The sequence below is a fragment of the Neoarius graeffei genome, chromosome 20 (assembly GCF_027579695.1).
Source record: "Neoarius graeffei isolate fNeoGra1 chromosome 20, fNeoGra1.pri, whole genome shotgun sequence".
Classification (NCBI taxonomy): Eukaryota; Metazoa; Chordata; class Actinopteri; order Siluriformes; family Ariidae; genus Neoarius; species Neoarius graeffei.
This window is the reverse complement of record NC_083588.1, coordinates 15,333,545-15,357,069: the sequence shown is the minus strand read 5'-3', so window position 1 is coordinate 15,357,069 and position 23,525 is coordinate 15,333,545. Positions and strand designations below refer to the sequence as shown.

The 23,525-nt window shown below is 45.3% G+C and overlaps 1 long non-coding RNA gene across 1 annotated transcript; it reads right to left on the bottom strand.

Moving 5' to 3' along the window:
- Positions 1-598: 598 nt before the first annotated feature.
- LOC132868432 (uncharacterized) lies at positions 599-18,130 on the bottom strand. Its single transcript, XR_009650832.1, has 2 exons — positions 13,355-18,130; positions 599-724 (listed from the first exon to the last, which is right to left on the bottom strand). It is a non-coding gene; the product is annotated as an uncharacterized LOC132868432 (long non-coding RNA).
- Positions 18,131-23,525: the final 5,395 nt, after the last annotated feature.

Genomic DNA, 23,525 nt, shown 5'->3' with positions numbered 1-23,525 from the left:
ACTGCACCAAAAAGACCATTAAAGGACATCGTTTCTTTTTCAATAACACTAATAACACTGTGCAAACCAAAAGTACTTGACTCCTCCTCAATGCATGAAAAGTTACTTTGTAAGACACTTTTCTAGGCTCTGAGAAAAGTGATATTTGTGTGTTCGTAAATGTTAGCAGCTGTGGAAACAGAGCATTTCAAATAAATAATAAAATTGACATACAGTATCATCAAAAAAAGTACACAATACTTCATGAGGTACAAGACAAACATTTGTCTATAGTGTATAATGTTAGAAGGAAAGAACTTTTTGGACAGCTACTAAGCAGGGCTGTTACTAACAATGGAACTTTCTTGAACTTTGGAACTCATATGGAACTTTCATATTAGGACATGCTTCCATGCAGTGAAGCTAACTTTGCACTGTATCTGACTCCAGACACTTGATCTACCTCCCCAGTTTCCAACGGACTATTGGCTCAGGGGTCTTTAGGATAAGATTTATTGAGACATCACATTTAGAAATAGTTCTTCACCATCTCAATATCACTTCATAAAATGCTTGTCGCATTCTTGTGGGTTAGGGAATGAGAAACTGGGAGACAGGCTTGAGAAGTCAAGATGCATTTTATTCTTTGGTTGCTTTCACTTTTGAGTGACTTTAATGCACGCACGCACACACACAACCATGGCGCTCGGCAGCTTAGTTCTCTCTCTCTCTGGCTACTGGCCATCTGAAAGACACAAAGAGACACATATTAATAGACAGCCAATAATTAGATATAGGTGTAACTCATCACAGGTTACCTGCTGGTTCAACCTGACTCCTTGCTGTTCAACAGCCAACACTCAACAACACTCTTACTGCCACATAACCCCATTGCCTGACTCAGGCTGAGGAGCCATCTGGCCTGCAGCTGACTCCCCCCTGGCAGGAAAGGTAATCCACCAGCACCATCTGTGTCCCTGGCTTGTGAACCACCTCAAACTTGAAGTGCTAAAGAGCTAGATACCAACAAGTGATCCATGTGTTGGCATCCTTCATGTGGTGGAGCCACTGGAGTGGGGCACGATTGGATTAGAGGGTGAAAGGGCATCCTAGCAGGTAGTACCAGAGAGTGAGGACCATCCACTTGATGGCCAGACACTCCTCTATGGTTCTGTGCTTACTCTCTCACATCGAGAGCTTGCAGCTAATGTACAGCACTGGGTGCTCCTCCCCCTCAACCACCTGGAACAAACTGCCTCCAGCCTTCTGTCCACAAAACCACTTTAACCTGAGCAAAAGCCCATTCGCATGGCTCCATCCACTGGACCAAATCTGGTGCCCCCTTTTTAATGAGGTCAGTCAGTGGGCTGGTGACATCCAAGAAATTAGGCATGAACCTAGGATGCACCTGCCCATGACTCAAGTGAAAGCCCAGATATTGTACTTTCACCTGTTCAATTGCACACTTCCTTGGGTGTGCCATGAGTCCCGCGTGCCTCAGTGATCTCAGGACAGCCTTCAGATGCTGTTAATGCCACTTCCAGTAATTACTATAAATAATGATGTCATTGAAATAGGCAGCAGCATATGCACTGTGGGGATGGAGGATTCTGTCCATGAGATCCTGAAATGTTGCTGGGGCCCCAAACAACCCAAACAGAAAGGGGACAAATTGGTGTAACCCAAATGGAGTGGGAAAGGCTGTTTTTTTCACCGGATAATGGAGTCAGGGGAATCTGTCAATATCCCTTAGTCAAATCCAGTGTCGAATAAAAGCTAACCGCACCTAACTGATTGAGCAGTTCATCAATGCAAGGCATCAAATATGTGTCAAATATAGACACTGCATTGACTTTTCCATAGAACTGGATCATCCCATCGGTCTTGGGAACTAAGACCACCAGGCTGCTCAAGTCCCTGTGCAACTCCTCAATTACCCTTATGTCAGGCATTGCCTTGAGTTCATCCCAAATCACATTTTTCTTGTGCTCGTGGAGCTGATACAGGCGGCTACGCACCACAGTCCCTGGCGGAGTCCCTATGTGGTGCTCTATGAGGTCAGTGCAACCGGGAAGGGGCAAAAACACATCACAGAATCCCTCCTGCAGCCTGATAACCTGTGCTGTCTGTAACGGTAAGAGGTCACACTTTTTGGACATACCTCCGGTCTCAGCTCTACCCTCTTGGAAACTACCATTGCCAGATCCACAGGAACCTCCTCTCTCCAAGGTTTCAGGAGATTGAGTTGGTAAATTTGACATGCATCACCCTTATCTGTGCACCCAGCCTTATAGTTGACTTCCCCAATTTGCCGTGTGACCTCAGAGGGCCCTTGCCACTTGGCAAATAATTTTGAGCTCGACATGGTCAGTAAAATGAGCACTTTATCTCTGGTGCAAATTCACTGAGCTGTGTCCCTCTGTTGTACAGGTGGCATTGATGTTCTTGCACCTGCAGCAAATTCTCCTACAATATGTGACTCAGCGCCTGGAGTTTTGCTCTCAGGTCAAGAGGGTACTGAATAGCATTTGTGCTTTTAGAAGGCCCTCCTCCCAGTTTTCTCTAATGATGTCAAAGATGCCACAAGGCTTGCGCCCATATAACAATTCAAACAGGAAAAACACGGTGGAGGCTTGTGGAACCTCACGCATTGCAACAATGTCTAACCACTTATCCTGGTTTCTTGCCTCCCCATGAATGAACTTATGAATCATGTTTTTCAATGTTTAATTAAATCATTCATCCAGCCCATCCATTTGCAGATGGTAAACACTGGTACGAATCAATTTAATCCCCTTTAATTCGTACAGTTCAGGTAGTATACATGACATGAAAGAAGTACCTTGATCAGTCAGGGTTTCAAATCAAATCAAGTTTATTTGTATAGCGCTTTTAACAATAAACATTGTCGCAAAGCAGCTTTACAGAATTTGAACGACTTAAAACATGAGCTAATTTTATCCCTAATCTATCCCCAATGAGCAAGCCTGTGGCGATGGTGGCAAGGAAAAACTCCCTCAGACGACATGAGGAAGAAACCTCGAGAGGAACCAGACTCAAAAGGGAACCCATCCTCATTTGGGCAACAACAGACAGCCTGACTATAATATTAACAGTTTTAACAGGTATAGCCCTCAACTGTCCTCATGGGGCCGTCCTTCACAGGAGCGGTGCGATAAAACTCCGACCAGACACAGGGCACCAGGATGGATCAAGCAGGTCTGAGGGGCAGAAGAGGCCAGCATCTCAATCCCAGGATCAACATGTAACTCAGAGGGACAGATTGGGGGGGGGGGGGGGGGGAAGAGAAAGAAAACACAGGTTGTTAGGTATGCCCTAAAAATGACAAGTATTAAATCTGTGTGGTAGGCTCGCAGAGACGAGAGTCTTTACATCAGGCATAACACACAACAATGGCATGTTAATATGGTAAAAAATATATCATGACCTGCTCTGGCTGGATGCTTGATTGGGTGATGGGAGCACACTCCTCAGCAATGATGAGATGCAGATGGGACCCTTAGGGCTGGCCAAGACAATTCAGTTACATTTCACCGGGTCTGGGACATGCGACAGAATGTCTGACGGCCGATTCCCTGCAGGCTACGATAGCCAGTCAAGGTCTCCACCCTCTCCACCAAAAGATTTCCTGTTGACTCCATGTAACTCAGAGGGACAGATTTGGGGTGGAGGGGAGGGAAAGAAAACACAGGTTGTAAGGTATGCCCAATGTCACCTGAATAAGTAGGAGCAGTATACATATTGCACCGAGTACAAGCAGGGACTCCGGCAACTAACTATGACAGCATAACTAAAAGGAGAGAGCCAGAAGGTAACACAGGCATGAGGGAGCCCCGGGACATAAAGCAGCCAGCCACTACACCATCAACAAACTCGAGCGAGCAAGCGAGTGGGGACTGACAGCATCCATACATCCCAGTTTACCAAAACACTATGTCTGAGGACCCTCCAGATCTACTCCTTTACCTCATAAACACCATTAACAAAAGGCTTGACTAAACATATGTTTTCAGCCTAGACTTAAATGCTGAGACTGTGTCTGATTCCCGAACATTACTTGGAAGGCTGTTCCATAACTGTGGGGCTTTGTAAGAAAAGGCTCCGCCCCCTGATGTAGCCTTCACTATACGAGGTACCAGCAGATAGCCTGCACCTTTTGATCTAAGTAGGCGTGGCGGGTCATAGAGGAGCAGAAGTTCACTCAGGTACTGTGGTGCGAGACCATTTAGTGCTTTAAAGGTCAATAGTAGTATTTTATAATCAATACGAAATTTGATTGGGAGCCAATGCAGTGTGGATAAGACAGGCGTGATGTGGTCATATTTTCTAGTTCTAGTAAGGACTCTTGCTGCTGCATTTTGAACTAACTGGAGCTTGTTTATGCACTTATTGGAACATCCAGACAGTAAGGCATTACAGTAATCCAACCTGGAGGTAACGAAAGCATGGACTAGTTTTTCTGCATCATGCAATGACATTAAATTTCTTATCTTTGCAATATTTCTGAGATGAAAGAAAGCTATCCGGGTGATGTTATCAATGTGAGTTTCGAATAAAAGACTGGGGTCAATAATCACTCCGAGGTCTTTTACTGCTGCACGTGAAGAAACAGAAAGGCCATCCAGAGTCACTGTGTAATCAGAAAACTTACTTCTAGCTGTATGTGGTCCTAGCACAAGTACTTCAGTCTTGTCAGAGTTAAGCAGAAGGAAATTAATAAGCATCCAGTGTCTAATGTCCTTAACACATTCCTCAATTCTATTAAGCTGGTGTCTCTCATCAGGTTTTGCAGAGACATACAACTGTGTGTCATCAGCATAACAGTGGAAACTAATACAATGTTTACGAATAATATCGCCCAGAGGTAACATATATAGAGAAAAAAGCAGTGGACCCAAGACAGAACCTTGTGGAACACCAAACTTTACCTCGGTACGTCTAGAAATATCACCATTTATATCAACATACTGATAACGATCAGTTAGATAAGACCTGAGCCAGGAGAGGGCCATTCCCTTAACTCCCACAACATTTTCTAGTCTATCCAGAAGAATGGAATGATCAGTGGTATCAAATGCTGCACTAAGGTCAAGCAACACAAGTAGCGAGACACAGCCCTGATCAGACGCCAACAGTAGGTCGTTTACTACTTTAACCAGTGCTGTCTCTGTGCTATGATGAGGTCTAAATCCTGACTGATACATTTCATGGATGTTATTCCTATGTAAATATGAGCATAACTGCTGTGCCACAGCTTTTTCAAGGATCTTGGAGATAAAGGGGAGGTTTGATATTGGCCGATAATTGGACAGCTGACAGGGATCAAGGTCAGGTTTTTTAATCAGGGGTTTGATAACTGCTAGTTTAAAGGATTTGGGTACATAGCCAATCATAAGAGAAGAATTTATTATTTTTAGAAGCGGTTCAATTACTCCAGGCATTATCTGTTTGAATAGATGTGTAGGTAAGGGATCTAGTACGCAAGTTGAGGCTTTTGATGTAGAGATTAATGAAAGTAATTCAGTTTCTTTTAGGGGAGTAAAACATTCTAACTGATGATCTGATACAGTTATATTGTTAACTACAAGGTCACTTTCATTGTCTAACCTTAAATTAGTAGTTTTAATTTTTTGTCGGATATTCTCAATTTTGTCATTAAAAAAATTCATGAAGTTGTTGCTACTACATACTGCAGGTGTGCATGTGTTGATAGTGGACTTATTCCTGGTTAATTTTGCTACAGTATTAAATAGGAATCTAGGATTATTTTTGTTATCTTCTATTAGGGAGGAGAAATATGTTGATCTCGCAGCACTAAGAGCTTTTCTATACTTCAGGAAGCTCTCCTTCCAATCTAATTTGAACACTACCAATTTTGTTTGACGCCATTTACGTTCCAATTTTTGAGTGGTCTGTTTTAATGTGCGAGTGTCATCATTATACCAGGGTGCTAATTTTTTGTCTCTGACCATTTTCCTTTTTAGAGGAGCTACATTATCTAAAGTATGGCGGAATGCTGACTCTAAGCATTCAGTTGCCTGATCAAGTTCTGCAGGGGCTGACAGTGACCCAATCAAAGTTGACAGCTCTGGGAGATCATTTATAAAGCTCTGTGCAGTAGTTGACGTGAAAGTACATTTAATACAGTAGCGTGGTGAGGTGCATATATTATTACTCAGACATAGTTTGAATGAGATGAGACAATGATCTGAGATAACTTCAGACTGTGGAAGTATGACTATATTGTCTACGTTTAATCTGAATGTTAGTATTAGATCAAGGGTGTGACCACCATTATGGGTCGGTCCTATGACATTCTGCTTAATCCCGACTGAATCTAAGATGGACACAAACGCTGTTTTTCAAGGGTCTTCTGGGTTATCGAAGTGAATATTAAAATCTCCGACAACTAAAGCTTTGTCTAAGCAAATAACCAGATCTGAGATAAAATCTGCAAATTCAGAAAGAAACTCAGAATATGGCCCCGGGGGCCTGTAAATAATAAGCAATGGAATTAACTGGGTAGACTTATTTTTCGAGGCTACATACATTATATGGGTATGAAGAACTTCAAATGTATTAAATTTATAACCAGGTTTTGTGTTACACCTAGATAATCGTTATAAATAACCGCGATGCCTCCTCCTCTGCCAGTTAGACGAGGCTGGTGTATATAACTGTATCCAGGAGGACTCGCTTCATTTAATGCTATATATTCATTTGGCTTAATCCATGTTTCTGTTAAACACAGTACATTAAACTCCTGATCAGTAATAAGTTCATTAACCATTAGCGCTTTAGATGTAAGAGATCTAATATTTAATAGCCCGACCTTTAGATCAAAGGTGCTGGCAGCAGCTGTACAGTCAGTATGATCTAATTTTATATTGATTAGGTTACTGGAACAAACTCTCTGAAAATGTCTACCTTTTTGTTGAGCTCGGGGAACAGACACAGTCTTGATGTAGTGGACCCTGAGTGACGACTCTGTGCAGCTAGCAGACAGTTGGTTTAGCCTGTTCGTCTGCTCCCTGGCCTTGGCTCTGGATTGTCAGAAATTAACTAGACCTGTTCTGAGACTATGACCTATGCTGCAGGAAATGAGAGCAGCACCTTCCCGAGTGGGATGGATACCGTCCCACCCTAACAGGCCAGCAGTGCCCTCAAAATTAGCCCAATTATCTATAAAGCCCACACTGTTTTCAGAGCACCACCTGGACAGCCAGCAGTTCAGCGACCATAGCCTGCTGTAAGCTACATCGCCACGCCGCATTGGGATGGGGCCAGAGCATACTACAGCATCGGACATCGCCTTCGCTAATTTAAACACCTCTACAAAGTTACTCTTAGTAACCTCAGACTGACAAAGGCGTATATCATTAGCTCCTGCATGGATAACTATCTTTGAGAACCTGTGCTTGCCTAGGACCCTAAGATTACCTGCTATGTCCGGCACCCTGGCTCCCGGTATACACCTGACTAAAGCTGCTGGTGCCCCTAAAGGCTGAGCTAATTTCACGTGCCGTATGATAGAGTCCCCTATAACCAGAGCTCTTTCAGGTTTCTCAGTGGGTGCATCACTAAGGAGAGCAAACCTGTTTGACACGTGACGCGGAGAGGAGTGGTGCTCCCGTGAGCGAGCCTCAGCGGTAGCTTTGGCTCTACGCTTATGCCGCCGAGCCGTCACCCATTCGCCCCGCTGTAAGGGCTCTAATGCCGGAGTTGGGGGATTACTAACTCCACCTAGGGCGTCCAGACTTTCCCCTACAGAAACTACACTGTTCTCACGCTCACTAACCTGCTCTAAAGCCTGGACACGCGCTTCTAGCACTGTAATCTTCTCCGTCAGAGAGCTAACTAATCTGCACTTATCACAAATAAAGCTAATAAAGCTATCGCTAGCGATGGAGGAAGAATGACTAAACATCCTGCACTCAGCACACTGAGCAAGCTGAAGGTGTGCCATGATGAAAAGATTCACGTACCTTAAATGAAGATCTGTTGATATTAAAGCAGATCCGATGTGGATGGCCTCCGCTTGTGGTCTTTACACAGGAGGAGAGAAAAAGAAAGCTTCTGGTCTCGACGTTCTTCCGAAAAAAGAAAGAAAAAAAAACGGGAAAAAAAACCCGGAAAAAGGAAAGCGAAAGTGAAAAGTACAAAAATGAAAGCGACAGTACAATAAAAATGAAGAGGATACTGGAAATTTATTTGTAGAAAAAAAGTTAAAAAAGGATTAGTAATTAACGCCGGCACTCGCGGGAAAAAAGGACTCGGCGCGAACAACTCAGGAAGCAGGAAGTACGTAAAGGGTTTCTTTTTGAATCACAACTGGGGAGATAATGCGGAAGAGTGTCTCTGCAACACTACGTGCAGAGGTATTGTGAAGAGTAGGGCATCGTGTTGTATAATCCACTTTGACTAACCCAAAGTAATGCCCTCATTAAGATCGATCTAATGACCTGATGAGATCCATGCCAATTCTTTTGAAGGAGATCTCGATTAATGGTAATGGGTGCAATGGCATTTTATAGGGGTGGCATGGTGGTGTAGTGGTTAGCACTATCGCCTCACAGCAAAAAGGTCCTAGGTTTGAGCCCAGCGGCTGAGGAGGGCCTTTCAGTGTGGAGTTTGCATGTTCTCCCTGTGTCTGCATGGGTTTCCTCCAGGTGCTCCAGTTTCCCCCACAGTCCAAAGACATGCAGGTAAGGCTAATTGATGGCTCTAAATTGACCGTAGATGTGAGTATACTGTGCAAGATGGCGCCGCGGACGGTTGCCTTGGTACTTCGCTCTCTCATACTTTCTATGTTTTTGTGTATTTGTTGTGTTTCTTGCGCTTCTTCTCTGGTCACATACTCCAGAGAAGAACTCAAACATTGGAATAACCACCAGTAACGTTTTTTCATCGGTTTTCATCGATCCGGAAGGTTTTCCAGAGCTACTTGTTGGAGGAGCAGCAGCTCTCTATGGTCTCCGCCGAGGACACCGGAGACACTGGGGGAAGCGAGCCGGCGCGCTCGTCAGGTTGAGGCAGCGGGGGTTTCGCACTGTACTCCCGTCTATTCACCTGGCTAACGTCCGCTCTCTGGCCAACAAGATGGACGAACTGCTGCTCCTCAACACAATCAACATGGATTTTAACAGATCTGCTGCCTTGTGCTTCACCGAAACCTGGCTCGGTGAGCACATCCCGGACACTTCTCTCCACCTGCCTGGATTTCACCTGCACCGAGCGGACCGCGAAACGGAGCTCATGGGGAAAACAAGGGGAGGCGGAGTCTGCTTTTACATTAACGAAGGTTGGTGTACTAATGTCACAGTTCTAAACAAATCATGCAGTCCTCATCTGGAGACATTATTCATAAACTGCAAACCGTTTTATGCTCCGCGAGAGTCTTCCTCGTTTATTCTGGTTGGAGTCTACATCCCTCTTCAGGCTTGTGTTACTGAGGCATTACAACACCTGGCTGACCAGATAAACAATGTGGAGGAAAAACACCCGGACTCTTTGCTCATTGTTTTGGGGGACTTTAACAGAGCAAACCTCAGCCACAAACTGCCAAAATATAAACAGCACATTAAGTGTCCCACCAGGGACACTAACACTCTGGACCATTGTTGCACTGTTTTAAAGGACTCATACCACTCTGTCCCCCGTGCAGCCTTGGGACTATCTGATCACTGCATTGTTCATCTTATCCCGACCTACAGGCAGAAGCTGAAATCTGCTAAGCCAGTAGTCAAGACGGTGAGGAGATGGTCTGATAAGGCCAAAGTGGAACTACAAGCCTGCTTTGACTGCACTGACTGGAGTGTTTTTGAGGCTGCAGCTTCAGACCTGCATGAACTGACTGATACCGTGACATCTTACATCAATTTTTGTGAGGATATGTTTGTGCCCACCAAGACCTTCCACACATACAACAACAAACCCTGGTCCACTGCAAAACTTAGCCAGCTTCGCCAGGCCAAGGAGGAGGCCTACAGAAGTGGGGACAGAGTCCTGTACAAACAGGCCAGAAACACACTGACAAAAAAGGTGAAAGCAGCTAAGAGGAGCTATGCTGAAAGGATCAAAAACAGCCTTTCTGCCAACGATCCGGCGTCAGTGTGGAGAGGCCTAAAGAACATCACCAACTACAGGAGACCATCCCCCAGCACTGCAATGAACCATCAACTGGCTGAGGAGTTGAATGTGTTCTACTGCAGATTTGACACATTCACACCTCTCCCCCCCTCAGACATTAAAGACCCATTTACACCCCCTGCTATTCTGCCTCCTCTCACCTCTGACCCCACATCAGCACTCAAGATCTGTGAAGAGGATGTTTGCCAGCTTTTTCACAGACAGAAGATCAGGAAGGCACCCGGCCCAGACAGTGTGTCACCCTCCTGTCTGAAAGTCTGTGCTGATCGGCTGGCCCCCATCTTCACCCAGCTCTTCAATAGATCCCTGGAGCTGTGTGAAGTCCCCTCATGCTTCAAACGCTCCACAATAATTCCAGTTCCCAAGAAAACCACCATCACAGGACTGAATGACTACAGGCCTGTAGCCCTCACATCTGTAGTCATGAAGTCCTTCGAGAGACTGGTGTTGTCACACCTGAAGGACATCACAGACCCCCTGCTGGACCCCCTGCAGTTTGCCTACCAGGCAAACAGGTCAGCGGATGATGCAATCAATATGGGACTGCACTACATCCTGCAACACCTTGACTCTGCAGGGACGTATGCCAGGATCCTGTTCGTGGACTTCAGTTCGGCGTTCAACACCATCGTTCCAGACATCCTCCACACCAAGCTCACCCAGCTCACTGTGCCCTCCTCCACCTGTCAGTGGATTATAAACTTCCTGACTGACAGGAAGCAGCAGGTGAGGCTGGGGAGCATCACATCCAGCACCCGGACTATCAGCACTGGCGCCCCCCAGGGGTGTGTGCTCTCCCCACTGCTATTCTCCCTTTACACCAATGACTGCACCTCAAGAGACCTGTCTGTTAAACTCCTGAAATTTGCAGACGACACAATGGTCATCGGCCTCATCCGAGATGGTGACGAGTCTGCATACAGACGGAAGGTTGAACAGCTGGTCTGTTGGTGCGGTCAGAACAATCTGGAGCTGAACATGCTCAAAACTGTGGAGATGACAGTGGACTTTAGGAGGAGCCCCCCCCACTCTGCTGCCAATCACCATCACCAACAACACTGTGACTGCTGTTGAAACCTTCAGGTTTCTGGGCTCCACAATCTCCCGGGACCTGAAGTGGGAGACCAACACAGTCACCATCATCAAAAAGGCCCAGCAGAGGTTATACTTTCTGCGCCAGCTCAGGAAGCTCAACCTGTCTAAGGAGCTGCTGACACAATTCTACTCTGCCATCATTCAGTCTGTTCTCTGCTCTTCCATCACTGTTTGGTTTGGATCGGTCATCAAGCAGGACAAGAACAGACTGCAACGGACAATAAGGTCTGCAGAGAAAATTATTGGTGTCAGCCTGCCCTCCATCCAAGACCTGTACCTGTCCAGAGTCAGGAAATGGGCAGGTAACATCTCTGCAGACCCATCATACCCTGGTCACAAATTGTTTAAACTTCTCCCCTCTGGAAGACACTACAGATCATTGTACGCAAAAACAACCAGACACAAGAACAGTTTTTTCCCTCAGGCTGTCTCTGTGATGAACAGCTAAAACCGGACTCAAATATCAGTAACATCAACTGTGAAATATCTGCACACTCATACTGTCATTCTGTGCACACTGTATATTTATATTTACTAAGTTATCCTTGCACTATGCACCATTTTGCACCAAAAGATTCTACATGTACATAGCTTTTTGTTTTGTTTTTTGCAGAGCATTTTTTAACATAGTTACTGGGAGACCAAATGGTCTCCCAGTGGCCAGATTTGGTCTCCTAGTCAATGCCAGACCAGCTTCACTGGGAAACCAAATTTTAAACCAAGTTATGTCTTATCATTTGGTTCAATCAGTTGCAATTAATTAACCAAGTACCATGTAAGTATACATTTAACAAGGAAAACTTGGCACTGCATTAACTATGTTGATATTATGCTGGCTGAAACGAGGATTCGTAATGCGGCAATTTGCATCACAGAATATGCCGCAGCGGTGCAGCCACATGGACTCTGGGGCCTGTGATTGTATTGCCCAGACCAGTTGGTCTCCTAGTGGAAAATCCTTAAAAAATGCTCTGGTTTTTTGTCTATGCGTTTTTTTTTAATTTTATCTGTTTGTACTAAGAGAGCTAAGTGAAACCAGAGTCAAATTCTTCGTGTGTGTTCACATACCTGGCAATAAAAGTGATTCTGATTCTGAGTATGAATGGTTGTTTGTCTCTATGTGTCAGCCCTGTGATGACCTGGTGACTTGTCCAGGGTGTACCCCTCTTGCCCATAGTCAGTTGGGATAGGCTCCAGCTTGCTTGCAACCCTGTATACGATAAGCAGCTACAGATGATGGATGGATGGATGGCATTTTTTTGAGTGGCCGCTGGGTTCACCAGATGGCATTCACAACAAGCCTCACACCACCTGCGGACATAGGTGCGAATCCCTGGCCAACAGAAGCAGGCCATGAGATGCTTTAGTGTCTTATGCTGACCTAAATGCCCAGCCATAAGATTATGATAAGCCACATGGAATAAAAGTTCCCTCCGGCTCTTTGGGACTAACAACTGTGTCACATTTTCTTTAATTGGAGTGTCCTGTATCACTTGATATAGTCTATCCTTAATCACTGCAAAATACGGGTCGGAAAGTGCAACATTAGGTTGGAGGTTTTGACCATTGATTACTTTCACTTGGTCAAACGTGCGTCTCAGAGTCTCGTCTCACATCTGCTCCAGCAAGAAATCCTCAAGAGAATTCTTCAGAGAGTGAGAAGAGGTGGGGATGCAGAGCTGACATGGATGGCCCTGGGACTGCCTCCCCAGCCAACATTGCAGCGGAATTCCCCCATGATGTACTACTACAGGACCCATCCACTACTACCTGTTTTATTAATTTTCTAAACTCTGGGCAATCTGTGCCCAGGATTAGTGGATGGGTGAGGTTCTGCTGCCTTCCCACTATGCTTTTCTCCCTGGAAATGAATAGTGATGGGCATTAGTGGATATGTGTGAACATGCCAATGCACCCACCTCACCTTCACCAACTGTGCATTTCCCAGCGCCCTGCATTGAATCAGACTTTGATGCATGGAGGTCTGATTACAGCCAGAATCCACCAAAGCCTGATGTGTACCCCCTTGAATACTCACAGCTACCCAGTACATTCCTGCTCGATCGAGGGAGGCACAAGGCAAGTCAGGAATGCCAATCAGAATCCCCACCTATTTGCGGAAGTGCTGATACTGGAACCGTCCAGCCTTCTTGTCGTGCCTATGGACCTTCCCAGGCTTCCCCCTGTTCTGGAGAGCAGAGATGGGTCCACCTGTGGAGAGAGGGGGTTAGCAGTCACACAGACACAGAAGAAGAGGGGGTTGTAAAGACACAAGGAGAGATATGGGTTTGGGGAGCAGATTTTGAGGTAGTTCACCCCCATTTCCATGGGGCTGGGGTAGGGGAGGAGCTAAGAGAGAGATAAGGAGAGGGTAAGGGATAAAGAGAGAGAGAAAGGAGCACTTGCTCCCCGAAACCCCATCAGGTGATCTTTTGCCAGCCAAACCACCTCTTCCAATGACACAGCACAGTGACACTGGATCCATGAAAAGGTTTCAATCGCCAGCTGTGCAATGAACTGCTCCAGTGCCACTCAATTGACAATGTTCTTGGCATAGCACTCACCAGTCATCAACCACCATCTGCAGGCATCTCAGAACCATTGAGTGAAAGCAAACGAGTGGCAGACTCTGCTGTATGCAATCGCATGGAAGTGCTGGCAATGCTCTTCCGGTGCATGGCCAACCTGCTGCAGTAGGCCACTTCAGATGTAGTAGAACCTGCTTCAGGTCCAGGTACTTCAGCATGCTGGTGATTGGAAGCTGCCAGGCCCCAAGCTGGGCTTCCCCTGACAGGAGTGGCAATAGACGGGCCACCCACTGTGAGGTCCGCGACATGCTCAAACAGCTCAACATAGGCTTCTGGGTTATCCTGCAGCCCCATCTTGACCAGCTGGATGGGAACACTGGCTGCAAGAGCGACTGCTAGAGTACATGCTGACTGGACCAGTCTCTCTCTCTCTCTCTTTGTCTCTATTGCTCTCTCTCTCTTTTTCTTCACCCCTTTCCTTCCCCAGCCCCACTGAAATGGGGGCCAACTCCCCAAAATCCACTCCCTGAACCTGTGTCTCTCCTTGTGTCTGTCAGGATTTGGAACTTTTTCAGATGTTGCAGTACCTTTCTTCCACCACTAGATGTACCCATTTTGCCCATTTGTTTTCTCCTTGTATATTGGTGCCTTCATTTGTGTCTATTCTGCTAATTGCTTACACCTGTGTCTAGTTAGCATGGAGGTATATATTGTGTGCCTAGCCTTGTGCTCCTTGCTGAGTTCAACAGTCTGCTGTGCTCCTGAGAATGTAAGCCTTGAGTTTGAGACCTTTTGACTGCTATTTTGACACTGTGCCTAAGTTTCTTAGTGCTCCTTTTGCTGCTCTCAGTTTCTGGAATCTTGTCTGTCTTTTTTTTTATCTTCTGTGTATTTGCCTTTGGCCTGTTTTTCCTGCAAAGTGCTCTTTGGACTGGTTAACGTGTTGCCTGTTTCGACTTCCTTTTGTGAATTTTTCTGTTACTGACCTCATATGGGACCTGTTTGGTGCAAAACCTGCATTATTTGGAATTTGCCAGATCTAAAGTAAAGTTCTGCAGCTACCTTCTTGTGATTGTGTGTCTCTCTGCAATTGGGGCCAGTTCATCCATTGTGGTGGCTCAGGTTCCCCTATATCTGGCTGCCTTTGCTGTGGAGAATGGCCCTGAGCAGATGCAAGTGGGGGGGGCCACACGGCTTTCCCAGACTGAACGTGACAGATGGATGAGGGAACGTTGCTGCCTCTACTGCGGTGCACCAGGCCATGTCCGAAGTTACTGCCCAGAGTTAGTGGGAAAAGCCAAACCCCATCCAGCATTAGGAGGGCTGTGACAGGGGTGACTTCCTCTCCTCATCTACCTGTTGCCAGTCTCTTCCTTACAATTTCCATTGCCTGGGGTGGTCAGGAGCACTCTCTTAGAGCTTTTGTGGATTCAGGGGCAGCAGGTAATTTTATGAACTCTTCCCTTGCTGAGCATCTGTCAATCCCCACCACCAGCCTGGATTCTTCCCTTTCTGGACCAGCCTTGGTTGGTTGACCCCTGGGTGATGGTTGTGTTCATCGGAGAACTGTTACACTGAGAGTCCTGATTGATAACATTGTGAAGAGATGTCCTTCCACCTCATCCAGTCTCCAGGGTATTCAATGGTGTTAGGGTTTCCTTGGTTAAAGCTCTATAACCCACACCTAGACTGGTCTACATGTTTTGTAATCAAGTGGGGCCCTGCCTGTCACACTCCCTGCCTCTAACGTCAACCTGTTCAGTGTTCCGAGCCCTTGTCACCTCCCAAATTATCCCAAGTCCCCTCTCAGTACCATGACTTGCAGGAAGTGTTCATCAAGAAGAAAGCAACGGCCCTCCCACCTCATAGGCCCTACAGCTGTGCCATTGACCTGCTGCCAGGTACCTCACTTACAAGAGGCCGCATCTTTTCTTTGTCTGCCCCTGAACGACAGGCTATGGACAGTTACATCAAGGAGGCTCTGGCATCAGGTTTCATCCATCCCTCATCTTCACCTGCTGGGGCTGGCTTCTTCATAGGGAAGAAAGATGAAGGTCTTCAGCCTTGCATAGATTATTGAGGTCTAAACAAGATCACTATCTGGAACCGATACTCGCTACCCCTCATGGCCTCTGCTTTTGAACTTCTTGAAGGTGCCACCATCTTTACAAAGTTGGACTTGCGAAAGGCCTACCATCTGTTATCAATCTGACAAGGTGATGAATGGAAGACAGCCTTTAACACGTCTCCCAGGCACTATGAATGCCAGGTTATGCCCTTTGGCCTCACCAACACACCAGCTGTCTTCCAGGCTCTTATGAATGATGTCCTTAGGGACAAGTTAAATCAATACGTCTTTGTGTACCTTGAGAATTTGATCTTTTCCAAGAACTTACATGAGTATGTCCAACATGTTCGCCAGGTTTTGAGCCATCTATTGAAGAATGGTCTATTTGTAATGCCAGAGAAATATGACTTTCATGTCGAGGAGGTGGCCTTCCTTGAGTTCATCATTTCTGAAGGTAGCGTTCAGATGGATCCTGGGAAAGTCCAAGCTGTTTGAGACTGGCCAAGCCCGAGTTCAGTTAAGGAAACCCAAAGGTTCCTGGGCCTTGCAAATTTTTATCATTGTTTTATTCTGGGTTTTAGTTCCATTGCTGCTCCAATTTCTGCTTTGACATGAAAAGATAAGGTGCCCTTTTCTTGGTCCCCTGAGGCAGACAAGGCCTTTAATATCCTCAAACAAAAATTCACCACAGCTTCCATTCTCTGTCTGCCCGAGCCAGATCGACCCTTCATTGTGGAGGTGGATGCTTCTGATGTGGGAGTAGGAGCAGTTCTGTTACAGACTGCAAGTGATGGGAAACTACATCCCTGTGCATTCTTCTCCCGCAAGCTTACAGCCACGGAGAGAAATTACGATATAGGGAACTAGGAATTACTGGCTCTAAAATTGGTGCTTGAGGAGTGGAGTCATCAGTTGGAAGAAGCTGAACATCCTTTCTTAGTCTGGACTGATCACAGGAATCTGGAATACATCCAACAGGCCAAACGGCTCAGTCCAAGGCATGCTGGGCTCTGTTCTTCAACAGGTTTGACTTTACCCTTTCTTACCATCCAGGGATCAAGAATCAGAAGCCCAATGACCTATCCCAACAGTTTCTCTCAGATTCTCCTGAGATCCAGCCCGAGCCCATTCTACCCAGCTCCAGAGTCGTGGCACCAGTCCGTTGGGGCATTTTTACGGCAGTACTGTGAGCCCTTAAGAATGAGCCTGGTCCAAGTTCTGGGCCCACCAACTGGTTTTATATCCCTAAGTCTATTCGAGCTAAGGTTCTCCAGTGGGGTCACGCTTCACAACTAACAGCGCATCCAGGATCCTTATGAACTCTGGAGTTTCTCCAACACCAGTTCTGGTGGCCCAGCATGGAGAAGGATGTTAAAACATTTGTGGCAGCTTGTTCAGTTTATGCCCGGAGCAACGATCCACATCAGAGTACTCCGGGCATCCTCCATCCCTTACTGATCCCTTGAAGACCATGGCCACACATCTCCTTGGACTTCATTACGAGCTTATCTCCATCCCAAGGTAACACAGTTATTCTTGTTGTAATAGACAGATTCTCTAAAACCTGACATTTTCTGCCCCTACCCAAGCTTCCCTCTGCTGCCAAAACTGCTAGACTAATGTGTGAACATGTCTGAGTTTTTTATCTTCCCCAGGACATCGTCTCTGATCGTGGACCCCAGTTCACCTCCAGCTTCTGGCAGGCATTCTGCAAGCTCATTGACGCCACCGTCAGTCAATCATCCGGCTTTCACCCACAGTCGAATGGGCAGACAGAAAGACTGAATCAAGACCTGGAGGCCACCCTGAAATGTCTAGTGTCAGCTAATCCAGCCTCCTGGAGTACCCACCTTCCATGGGCAGAATATGCCCACAACACTCTCAGGTGCAGCTCCACTGGTATGTCTCCATTTGAATGTCTGTTTGGTTATAAGCCTCTCTTGTTTCCTAAGCAGGAGGAGGATTCTAGTGTCCCTTCAGCCCTGAGTTTTGCACGGAGGTGTAAGCGGACTTGGAGAAGGGCCCGACAAGCTCTGCTCGGAGCCTCCAAGAGGGACCAGGTCCAGGTGAACTGACGGCACAGACCTGCTCCATCTTTCCGCCCTGAGCAGAGGGTTTGGCTGTCTGCCAATGACCTTCCCTTGAGAGTGGAGAACCAGAAGCTGGTGCCTTGCTTTGTGGGTTCATTCAAAGTGGAGAGGCGGGTCAATCCAGTCTTGAATCGTCTATAGCTGCCCCGGTACATGAGGGTCAACCCCACCTTCCACATGTCCCGGTTGCGGCCAGTTATTGCCTCACTGCTGGCCCCTGCCCCCAAACCCCCTCCTTCCCCTCGAGTCATTGACGGACAGCCAGTTTTCACCATCCACAGGCTCCTGAGTTCTTGCCTGTTTCGGGGTGGGATTCAATACCTGGTGGATTGGGAGGGATATGGGCCAGAGTAATGGACTTGGGTTCCAGCCTGGGACATTCTTGACCGTGACCTCATAAGGGACTTTCATTGGGCACACGTGGATTGCCCTGGGAGTGTCAGGAGATGCTCCTAGGGAGGGGGGTCCTGTCAGGATTTGGGACTTTTTCATACATTGCAGTACCTTTCTTCCAACACTAGATGTACCCATTTTGCCCATTTGTTTTCTCCTTGTATGTTGGTGCCTTCATTTGTGCCTTTTTTGCTAATTGCTTACACCTGTGTCTAGTTAGCATGGAGGTATATATTGTGTGCCTAGCCTTGTGCTCCTTGCTGAGTTCTACAGTCTGCTGTGCACCTGAGAATGTAAGCCTTGATTTTGAGACTTTTTAATTGCTATTTTATCACTGTGCCTAAGTTTCTTAGTGCTCCTTTTGCTGCTCTCAGTTTTTGGAATCTCGTCTGTCTTTTTTTTTTATCTTCTGTGTATTTGCCTTTGACCTGTTTTTCCTGGAAAGTGCTCTTTGAACTGGTTAAAGAGGAGGTGGTGGTGTTTCTGGATATTGTTAATATGGTTTTAACTTGCATTTGTGGATGCAGTAATTAACTGTTTCCACAGACGATGGTTTTCTGAAGTGTTCCTGAGCCCGTACAGTGATTTCCACTCCAGACACGTGTGTGCTTTTAATGCAGTGTCGCCTGAGGGCCTGAAGATCACAGGCATCCAATGTCAGTTTTCAGCCTTGTCTCTTGCATACAGAGATTTCTCCAAATTCTCTGAATCTTTTAATGATATTATGTACCATAGATGATGTGATCCCCAAATTCTTTGCAATTTTACATTGAGGATCGTTATTCTTAAATTGTTGCACTGTTTGCCCACGCAGTCTTTCACAGAGCAGTGAACCCCTCCCCATCTTTACTTCTGAGAGACTCCGCCTCTCCGGGATGCTCTTTTTATACCCAATCATGTTACTGACCTGTTGCCAATTAACCAAATTTGTATTTTTTAGCATTACACAACTTTTTCAGTCTTTTGTTGCCCCGTCCCAACTTTTCTGAAACGTATTACTGACATCAAATTCAAAATGAGTATATATTTTTCAAAACACAATAAAATTTCTCAGTTTTCAACATTTGATATGTTCTCTGAAATATAGGGTTGCCAAGATTTGCAAATCTTCACATGCTGTTTTTATTTATGCTTTACACAGTGTATTTAAAATAAAGTACTTTTTAATGAATAAAAATAAAGAAAACCAATTGAGTTCAAAGGCTTGTCCAAACTTTTGACTGGTAGATAAGATTGACTGACTGGTACTCGTACAACCTGACTGGTCTACACAGAGCTCTGAGCTCATCCCCACTGAATGCCACACCCCAGGCCTTCTCCCCTGGCATCAGTGCCCGACGTCTCTAAAACTCTTGTGGCTGAATGGGCACAAATCCTTCCAACCACATTCCAAAAACAGGTGGAAAGCAGCAAAGAAGGGACCAACTCTATATTAATGACCATGATTTTGGAATGGGATTTTCAAGAAGCACATAGGGGCGAGATAGTCAGCTGTCCACATATTTTTGGCTAAATAGTGTATGAATGAGCGTGTGTGTGTGCACACACGCACGAGTGAGATGCCCAGCGATAGACTGCCATCCCAAGTCTATTCTTGCATTATGCTCAGGGATCCTGAGATAAACTCTGCCTTCACTGCAACCTCAACCAGGAGAAAGTATTAGTGAAAATGAATGAATGAATAATGTCTAATACAAAAATGTAGAATGTGGTATGGTGCTGCAGGACTTCACAGGTCCAGGGTCCCTGGTTCAATCCTGACCGCAAGGCTACTGTCTGGGTTACTCTTGTGTCTTCTGGGTGTCTTTCTTTTTCCTTCCCACGTTCCAAAAACCTGAAGGTAGTGTGTGAATGTGTATGAATGAGTGTGTAGTGCCCTGCAATGGACTGGCATCCTATCCAGGGTGTATTCCCAGAGTGTGCTCCAGGGATAGGCTCCGGATTCAGTGCAGCCCTGTAGCAGGTTACAGACAATAAATAAATACAAGAACAAAAATGTAGAGTTTACAAAATATGTTGCCAGATTAGTTTGCCACTATTAGTCAGCTTGCTCTTTTCTAGAATAATTATCTGTATTAAACAAACATTGTGCAGTTGTTTCTAAAATACAATAAGCTTTACAATACAATATCATAATATTACAACTGCTGAACCTTTTTCAATAGTTTACAGTACTAATATAAATCATGCTAAAAGGTTAGACAATTGAAATATAAAACTTTCATATCAGCTTGTGTCTCTGGCTGTGAATTCGTGCCAACATTTCTGGCTGCAGACAGCTAATCTGCTTCTCAGTATGGATTTCAGCATACAGTAGAGTTTTGTGAGGCTTGTACAGTTATGGGTGCGGAAAATAGCACGGAAATATATCCACTACACTTACCTTTAGCAATGTGGAAAAAGTTGTGTGTGTGTGTGTGTGTGTGTGTGTGTGTATGTGTGTAAGAGAGAGAGAGAGAGTTTAGACCATTCTTTCACTCTGACACTAATACCTGTTAGACCACTACAGTTATGATTCCATTCATAACATTAGGCATGTTAGGCAAGGTTGCCAGTGCACACATGTACACATGCATGCCTTATGATGACATATGATGTATTTGCAATTAATACCATGGACATATACCTCCTTTTTCCATGGAGGCTTCTTGCCAACTTCTCGCTGAGTCGGTCTGGGTTCTGAATTACCCATTCAAAAAGGATTCACAAAACCAGAGTTACATACAGAACTAATGTTCTATTTCAACCCTACTAACCACCAGAAGTGGTGAGAATTGCATGGAGAACATATGCCACAATGTCATGAGGAGCCAACTCACCACTGAACTGTTAATATCTTGGGAGATTAACTATTTTTACACTACTGGGAGGGGCAAATGATCTTCCCACATGTACCTTTAGTGTAAATGGGCACTTGCTACTGTCAAGTCATCACTGAACGAAAGTTTTTCAAGAATTAAGCAGTGCATCAGATCTAGTCAGTGAGCTGCACACCATTCAACGTACAGCTTCCAGCTTGTGTTGTACAAGGCCCATGTACAACGGGCTCTTGCAATCAGGAATGTTTCCTGAACTACTAGTTTGCAATCCTGACCTGGCTGGGAGTGCCAAACTTTTCTGTTTATTTGCAAATCTGCTTGGGGAGGAAGCTACCAGCGTCTTCCAAACACTATCAAAATTAGCAGTGGGAGCCAAGGCCTTGCTAGCTTTCTCAGAGCCACAAGTAGAACTCAGTAGCCTAGCCTAGTTGCTGATTTCTGTACAACATGAGCCAGTCATGGGCAAGTGCTTCTGCTAGGGAGAACCATGATCAATTAGTTGACTTGAAATCAGTGAAAACGTCCACCTGCACTTTCCCAAAAGTGTCAAGAACTGGGACACTTCTTGTTCAGTCTAGCCAGCAAGCTAGAGCCTGTGCCCCTCTCATGAAGATGAAGACATGTCTCTGCCTGTGGTATTTGGGATCCAGCTGCAGGCCAATGACCCAATTCTCAAAGTTATTTATTTCCAGCAAGCCAAACCAAACTGCCGCTGTGGCTGCCATCAGCAATCCTAGCATCCTCAGTAGGAGCTGGTGCCGCACGTAGTGACCTGGCTGAATCAGATTAGCAAATACAATAATGTCTCCCATGCATTGCGTCATAGGATGACTAGCATTTTTAGTAAATCTAGCTCCAAGCAATATTTTGTATGGAAATTGCCTCAATGCAAGCCACCACTCTTCATGGGCATACTCTAAAAGTCCCTTTTGTGATGGGTAGGTACTGCTTTTAGCTTGCCCCACAGGGTGAATGCAAGTACTTTTGCATTTTCAAGAAGCCTCAGAATATAACTCACTCTGTTAAAGGTTCACACAAGGCCAATAAACCCTTTGTGGACATTGGAAGTCTGGGAAGATGGAATGTGCTGCATATTTCTCATCGTGCATAAGCCAAATTGATGGAGAGCCTCTCTGTATCCTGGCCTAGGTGTCCCACTGCATGAAGCAACATTTGTTCCAACGCTAGCAGGAGAATGGCTACCATATTGCCTGTTTGTGTCATACATGGCGAAATATTTTTAGTACTCTATAGTAATCATCAGTGTACATCTTGGCATTGAGCTCGACCAATGATGCAAAGCAGGCATCAATGTAGAATTGCCTTTTCATGCTAAAACTGGACACCCCTGTGCTCGAACACACATTTAAGCTATCCATTAGACTCACCCATAATGTTTCTTCCAGCTATACTTTGTATTTGACCCTGCTGCTGTTAGCAGTGGTTTGTTCTTCAAAACAAGCTTATAGAAGTCAGCAGCACATGACAATCCAAAATTAAATCAAATGCAGATTCTGCCTTGACTTTGAATTTATTTCTTCCATTGCTCCAAAGATTGCCCCAAGACTGAAGACCTGCTTCATATATGCATTGTTTACAGGAATTGCAGAGCATGTTCAACAATTTTGTGGTGGTTTAGTGAGTCACATAAAATGAAGACCCTTTCTTTTCCATTACTTGGATCAAGGGAGTACCTTTGATCCAAGTAGGTACAAGATCCAAGGGAGAGTAAAAGCTGTTTCCCATTAACACAGTCCACTTTGAGTCTATCTTGAATGTCTGATAACGTGCTAAAGAAAAATCCTGAGACTGAGCACTGAAATATTCTTCAAGATATAGTCTGATCCATAATCAGCAAACCATGCACAATGAAGATATAATACTCACGAATAGAAAACTCTATGTCTGGGCTCAGGTCATCTTCTTATGGTTTTAATAAATCCCATATTATTCATGGATAGTTGTCTTCGGCTTTTAAGATGAAACTCGTATTCCCTGCTGCAAACAGGGAAAGCACGGGCACAACATGACACAGTACCTTATATCCAGTTTCTAAAATTTCAAAACAGGCCTTCAGCTTACATGTTTCGCAAGACAAGAAAACTCATTGTATATATTAACTAATAATTCAAAATCATAAGAGTTTCTGACGGCTATGTAGCATTGCGTAGTAAATGTCAAATGCAATCTGCAGCAAGAAGACTGGAATTCTTCTTTCTCGGTGAATACAGACTATGTCTTCCCTAATTCACAGCAGCACCATATGCAACTATCTGAAAGTCAATTCCACAGTTGTTGAGCAATTGACCTAGTTGTGTCCAAATGCCATCAGAGGTTTGCATCCTCACAGAAATCAATCACTCCATTCTGAATGTCATTCTCT